Source organism: Mus caroli, unplaced genomic scaffold, assembly GCF_978045245.1.
Source record: "Mus caroli unplaced genomic scaffold, Mus_caroli_1 scaffold_9, whole genome shotgun sequence".
Taxonomy (NCBI): Eukaryota; Metazoa; Chordata; class Mammalia; order Rodentia; family Muridae; genus Mus; species Mus caroli.
The window spans coordinates 174,939-181,608 of record NW_028227264.1 but is presented as its reverse complement, the minus strand read 5'-3'; the positions used below and the strand labels follow the sequence as shown (position 1 = coordinate 181,608).

General features: G+C 43.3%; 1 pseudogene; it reads right to left on the bottom strand.

Moving 5' to 3' along the window:
- Positions 1 to 206: 206 nt before the first annotated feature.
- Positions 207 to 1,027, bottom strand: LOC110287827 (cytochrome c oxidase assembly protein COX11, mitochondrial pseudogene; annotated as a pseudogene).
- Positions 1,028 to 6,670: the final 5,643 nt, after the last annotated feature.

Below are 6,670 nucleotides of genomic sequence, written 5' to 3'. Positions count from 1 at the left end.
AGGGGGAGGGGGAACAGGATAGGGGATTTTCAGAGGGGAAACTAGGAAAGGGGATAACATTTGAAATGTAAATAAAGAAAATGTCTAATAAAAAAAACCAACATTAAAAAATGGGAAAAATGCAAGATTTCAAAATACATTTCTGAGAAAGCACCATACATGATTTCCCCCAAATCACAAATCTTAAGCAGGTCTTGGGAGCTACTTTAATTATAGCCTGGAACTGGACACTTGTGCCCTTCCTTTGCTTCAAAAAAAAAAAAAAATAAAGTGTAAGAAAGAGTAATGGGATCGCCATTCGCCATTCTCAGATCTGCAAAATTCAGGGTCAATGTAGAAAAACACTTGCATATCCAACTCTTCTTGTGGATTAAGCCTTTGTTCTTCAAAACATAAGCACTGTATTTTATTGAAATATTGCTCAGCTTCAAGCGGCACAACATTATATGTAGAAATTACAATTACCGGTTTGTCAGTAGGATTCTTAGCTTTATAAAATACCAGTGCAGTCTCTACTGGTACCACATAGATCTCTGTTCGCTGAGGTCTGAAGTTCTACTGGAGACCGGCATGAATGTCAGCATTAAAGGTGACTTTACTGATCCATCCTTAACAGGCACCCTGTTTTCAATCTGGTCTGATGAGTGTCCGGCCACAGCTGATCCTCCAAGTCCAGTAGTCTGGCAGTACAGCCTATAGAGAGTCACCGCGGCGCAGGAGACCCCTAGCATGCCCTCGGGCGGCGGCTGCCAAGTAAGTGAGCACCGCCTTGTTCCTCTGCCGCCACTCGTCGTCCTCCTGCGAGCCCTGGAAAGGGTTACTGATCCTGGGCTGCGCTCGCTCGGGCGCTTCCCTGTCCCCAGGCATCTCAGTCCCCGCTCCGCGCCTTCGCGCCTTCGATCTCATTCCAACCGGGCCTAAGAACCAGCTCTGAGTTCACCACAATCCTCCGTGACCACCGGTGCTGACTCCAGCCCTAGCCACACAAAGTTACAAACCTCCATTCCGGACACCAGAGCCCTCCCATTACCCCACCCCCACCCCGCGAAAGCGACCTTCAACATTTTTAGATTTAAAGTATTTTCATAATATTAATTCTTAACACTGTTCACAACTGAGGTGACCTATTGGTTTAAACAATTGTTTTCTTGTTTTTTTATGTTTTGTTTGTTTAAAAGTTTCAAGCCTACAATGTAAATTGGCTCCTGTAGGTGCAGGATGCCACAGTTGGCAGCTCCAGGCACTAAGACCATCAGGAAAGATTACCTCAATCTCACGATGTTCTGAAAATGTTTTTATTCTTTAAATGTGTTTGTGACTAGCTGAACTCGTCATTTTCTATTTGCCCAAAGTAGCAGGAAATCTGTCTGAGATCCCCATCCACAGCAAGTTGAGTGGACCAAGACTGTGACTTTTCAGAGCTGGTGATGTGACATGAACAGGAGAGTCAGCTTCTTTTGTATCTCAGACAACTGGCTTTATAACCAAAGATGACCTTGAACTCTTGATTCTCCTACCTCTGAGACCCCCACCCCACCCCACCCCAAACGTTGAGATTACAGTCGTGTATAACCACTGGACAATTTCATGCTCTCTGTACTTGCGTATGAAGTGAGTAAGAGCAGAAGTGCAGTTTCCCATCTCTTATTTTCCAACAGAAAATGTGATTTAAAAATAAATGACACTTCAGGTAGCCACCATCTCATGCATTTTACAGATAGATTTCATTCCTCTCAGGACTATTTGGCTTATTTTTCTTAACTGAATGAAGGACAGAAACATTGAATTGAGTACATGCTTTTCCAAACATTTTCAAGTACAAGGCCTGGTACATTTCTTGCTGTTAGTGTCATCATCTGTCAGTATTAGTGAGAGCACAGAGCAGCTTTGGGGAGCAGAAAACTAGCAGGCTCTGCTGGCTTATGAGAGCCACTTTCTTTGTTATATTAGTCATGTAGAACTCCTTGGGATATGGAAGGACTGTTAAAACTTTTAGTTAATGTCTCTCATAGTACATTGACTCTGAATGTATTTGTCTAGTTTTGGTACAGAGCTACTACAATAGACAGCCTTGTCCAGTTCCAAGCCTAGGCTGCTACTTAGATGTTTTGCCACATGAGTTGAAGGATACCAGTAGTCTGTTGTTGCTGGTTAGAACTTATTTTCTCCTGATGTTGTACTTCAGTTTATCATATGATGATGATGACTGCTGCCAACTCCAAGACTAAAGGATCAAATCCATCATTTTAGGTATCTCCATTTTCCTGTCACCTATGGGAATGAAGGAAGATGAAATATTGTAACTTGTGAGTTGTTTAAGAGCCCACTGCCCCAGCCTGGGACTGAGAACAAAGCAGAGCAGCTCCCAGGCATGCCAGGGCAAGGCTCTTGTTAAGGCATTCCTAAGAACATCTTGACTGTAAAGATGAAAAGATATGCAAGGACCAGCAGGGCTATATTATCTAAGTCAACACCATCTGGCCAGAACCTCCCCTCTGTCTATTGCCCCTTGGCGCCGAGTAAAGTCATACATCAACTGGTTGCTATGTGAACAAAGATAAGCCCCCAGCCCACAGGAACAAAGTCCTGCTTTCTGTTAATGTTTGAATAAGCCAATAGTGTGTCGCTATGCTGAATTCCACACCCCTAAGCCCCTTACTCCATAAAAACCCCTAGTTTTCAAGCCACGGGGCTGACATTCGTTATCTCCTGTGTGGGATGCATGCCAGTCTGGAGCTCTGTAATTAAACGTCCTCATGTAATTACAGCAAGGGATGGTCCTTCGTGATTTTTTGGGTGCACACCGAATCGGGAATGGGGTGGGGGTTTCCCCACTAGGTCTAACAGAAGGACTGTTAAAACTTTTAGTTAATGTCTCTCATAGTACATTGACTCTGAATGTATTTGTCAAGTTTCGGTACAGAGCTACTACAATAGACAGCCTTGTCCAGTTCCAAGCCTAGGCTGCTACTTAGATGTTTTGCCACATGAGTTGAAGGATACCAGTAGTCTGTTGTTGCTGGTTAGAACTTATTTTCTCCTGATGTACTTCAGTTTATCACATGATGATGATGACTGCTGCCAACTCCAAGACTAAAGAATCAAATCCATCATTTTAGGTATCTCCATTTTCCCGTCACCTGTGAGGCTCTGAATGCATAGTTCTGTAGTTGAGTGTTTGCCTAACAAGTTTAAACTCTTGAATTGCAAAAATTTGTCATGCTGGTTCATATCTTTGGGAGTTAGAATCAGGAGGGTCAGAAGTTCAAGGACATCCTCAGGTGCATAATAAATACAAGGCCAGCCTCAGTTATCCGAGTCCCCATTGAAATCAAACACATGCAAAACTGAAATAGAATCAGTATACAGATCCAAGAATAGGAATGCACTGTTTCTGTGTGTAGGATGTTAACCACAGAACAGAAGGTAAGCCTGCCTCATTCCAGTACTGCTGCATGTGGGGTGAGTAGTGGCCACTCTCCCGGGAGCCTACCTTTGGGAACTGCCAGTGCACAGTGATCTTTTGTTTACTTTGTAAATGAAAGTTCAGAAAGATCAGATGTGTGTCACACAGCAAATTAGGAGGCACTGGACACTGGACCCTCTGCCTCATGAATTCACTTTTTTCTTTCCCACCTGCCAGTATGTTGATGCCCGTGTTGTGTATTTTGGGAAACACCCTGCGAGTCATCATTAGGGAGGTCGAGGCATTCTTTTGGGGTTTGTATTCTGGCCTGGAGGTTGTGCTCCAGATTTCACAAAGCTGTTGGACACGCAGGTCATGACATCATAGGCATCTTTCATCCTGTGCTCTGATTTGCATTCGCTTCAATTTGAGGTAAGTAGGAGGTTAAATATCCAATTGTGAGACGTTCCTTTTTGTTTTAATCAATAAAGACCAAGTCTTTTTTTTTTGCAGTTAAAATATTTAATTAAAATACAGCACCTGATTTGTGGTTTTCACACAATTGAATAAAAACCCTACATAATAAAATTGTTTACATCTTCCTTTCATTCTAGTAAAACAGATTACTATCCCCTAAAAGCAAAACAAAAAACCTTTACAGTTTCAAACCTGCTCATTCTATTTTATAATTGCCAAGACTTTGTTTCTAGTGGGCTTCTGAAAACGCACCTTGACACCTGGCCTGAAGGAGGAGTAAGGCACATGTGGATATTATGGTGAGAACTGGCAGGTAGCCCCAGATGCCTGAGCTGGTGTCCTACATGGCCCTGCCAGCCAAGTCAGCCCTGGTACAATAGCTAGCACTCTGAAGGACCTTTCCAGTCTGGTGGCTCCATTTCTGAATTCAATACTGAAAGCATTTAGGTTCCAGTAGGTGAGTGAGTCACAGCTGTGTTCCAGCACCTCTTCCTCCAAATACACAAGCACCATGTCTTCAGGTAGCTTCTCTCTCTGATCTCTCTTTATTGGTGCGAGGACCACAGTGTCTTTAAGTGGGGACCCTGAGTCACAGCCATTGGAGGTGGCATTGTCCTTTGAGGTAGAATTCAGTATTTCTAGATCCCTGATTAAGTCTTGCCTGTACTGTTCTGCCTCCTCCTCTGTGAACAGGGAAGCTTTGTATCGAGGATCCAGCAGTGTGGCAAAGATGTACCTGGGGTCATGGAAGGTGCCAGACAGGAGGCTCGCCATGGCTTCCTTCAGGGACTTAAGCATGGTGTCAATGCCCATGAAGACCAAATTTTTTTTTAATTAATTTTTTTTATTAGGTATTTTCCTCATTTACATTTCCAATGCTATCCAAAAAGTCCCCAATACACTCCCACCCCACTCCCCTACCCACCCACTCCCACATTTTGGCCCTGGCATTCCCCTGTACTGGGGCATATAAAGTTTGCAAGACCTATGGGCCTCTCTTTCCAGTGATGACCTACTAGGCCATCTTTTGATACATATGCAGCTAGAGTCAAGAGCTCTGGAGTACTGGTTAGTTCATAATGTTGTTCCACCTATAGGGTTGCAGTTCCCTTTAGCTCCTTGGATACTTTCTCTAGCTCCTCCATTGGGGGCCCTGTGATCCATTCAATAGCTGACTGTGAGCATCCACTTCTGTGTTTGTTAGGCTCCGGCATTGTCTCACAAGAGACAGCTATATCTGGGTCCTTTCAGCAAAATCTTGCTAGTGGATGCAATGGTGTCAGCGTTTGGAAGCTGATTATGGGATGGATCCCTGGATATGGCAGTCTTTAGATGGTCCATCCTTTTGTCACAGCTCCAAACTTTATCTTTGTAACTCTTTTCATGGGTGTTTTGTTCCCAGTTCTAAGAAGGGGCACAGTGTCCACACTTTGGTCTTCGTTCTTCTTGAGTTAGCAAATTGCATCTTATATCTTGGGTATCCTAAGTTTCTGGGCTAATATCCACTTATCAGTGAGTACATATTGTGTGAGTTCCTTTGTGATTGGGTTACCTCACTCAGGATGATGCCCTCCAGGGCCATCCATTTGCCTAGGAATTTCATAAATTCATTCTTTTTAATAGCTGAGTAGTACTCTATTGTGTAAATGTACCACATTTTCTGTTTCCATTCCTCTGTTGAGGGGCATCTGGGTTCTTTCCAGCTTCTGGCTATTATAAATAAGGCTGCTATGAACATAGTGGAGCATGTGTCCTTCTTACCGGTTGGAACATCTTCTGGATATATGCCCAGGAGAGGTATTGCGGGATCCTCCGGTAGTACTATGTCCAATTTTCTGAGGAACCGCCAGAATGATTTCCAGAGTGGTTGTACAAGCTTGCAATCCCACCAACAATGGAGGAGTGTTCCTCTTTCTCCACATCCTCGCCAGCATCTGCTGTCACCTGAATTTTTGATCTTAGCCATTCTGACTGGTGTGAGGTGGAATCTCAGGGTTGTTTTGATTTGCATTTCCCTGATGATTACGGATGTTGAACATTTTTTCAGGTGCTTCTCTGCCATTCGGTATTCCTCAGGTGAGAATTCTTTGTTCAGTTCTGAGCCCCATTTTTAATGGGGTTATTTGATTTTTTGGAGTCCACCTTCTTGAGTTCTTTATATATATTGGATATTAGTCCCCTATCTGATTTAGGATAGGTAAAGATCCTTTCCCAATCTGTTGGTAGTCTTTTTGTCTTATTGATGGTGTCTTTTACCTTGCAGAAGCTTTGCAACTTTATGAGGTCCCGTTAATCGATTCTTTATCTTACAGCACAAGCCTTTGCTGTTCTATTCAGGAATTTTTCCCCTGTACCCATATCTTCGAGGCTTTTCCCTACTTTATCCTCTATAAGTTTCAGTGTCTCTGGTGTTATGTGGAGTTCCTTAATCCACTTAGATTTGACCTTAGGACAAGGAGATAGGAATGGATCAATTCGGATTCTTCTACATGATAACCGCCAGTTGTGCCAGCACCATTTGTTGAAAGTGCTGTCTTTTTTCCACTGGATGGTTTTAGCTCCCTTGTCGAAGATCAAGTGACCATAGGTGTGTGGGTTCATCTCAGGGTCTTCAATTCTGTGCCATTGGTCTACTTGTCTGTCGTTATACCAGTACCATGCAGTTTTTATCACAATTGCTCTGTAGTACAGCTTTAGGTCAGGCATGGTGATTCCACCAGAGGTTCTTTTATCCTTGAGAAGAGTTTTTGCTATCCTAGGTTTTTTGTTGTTCCAGATGAATTTGCA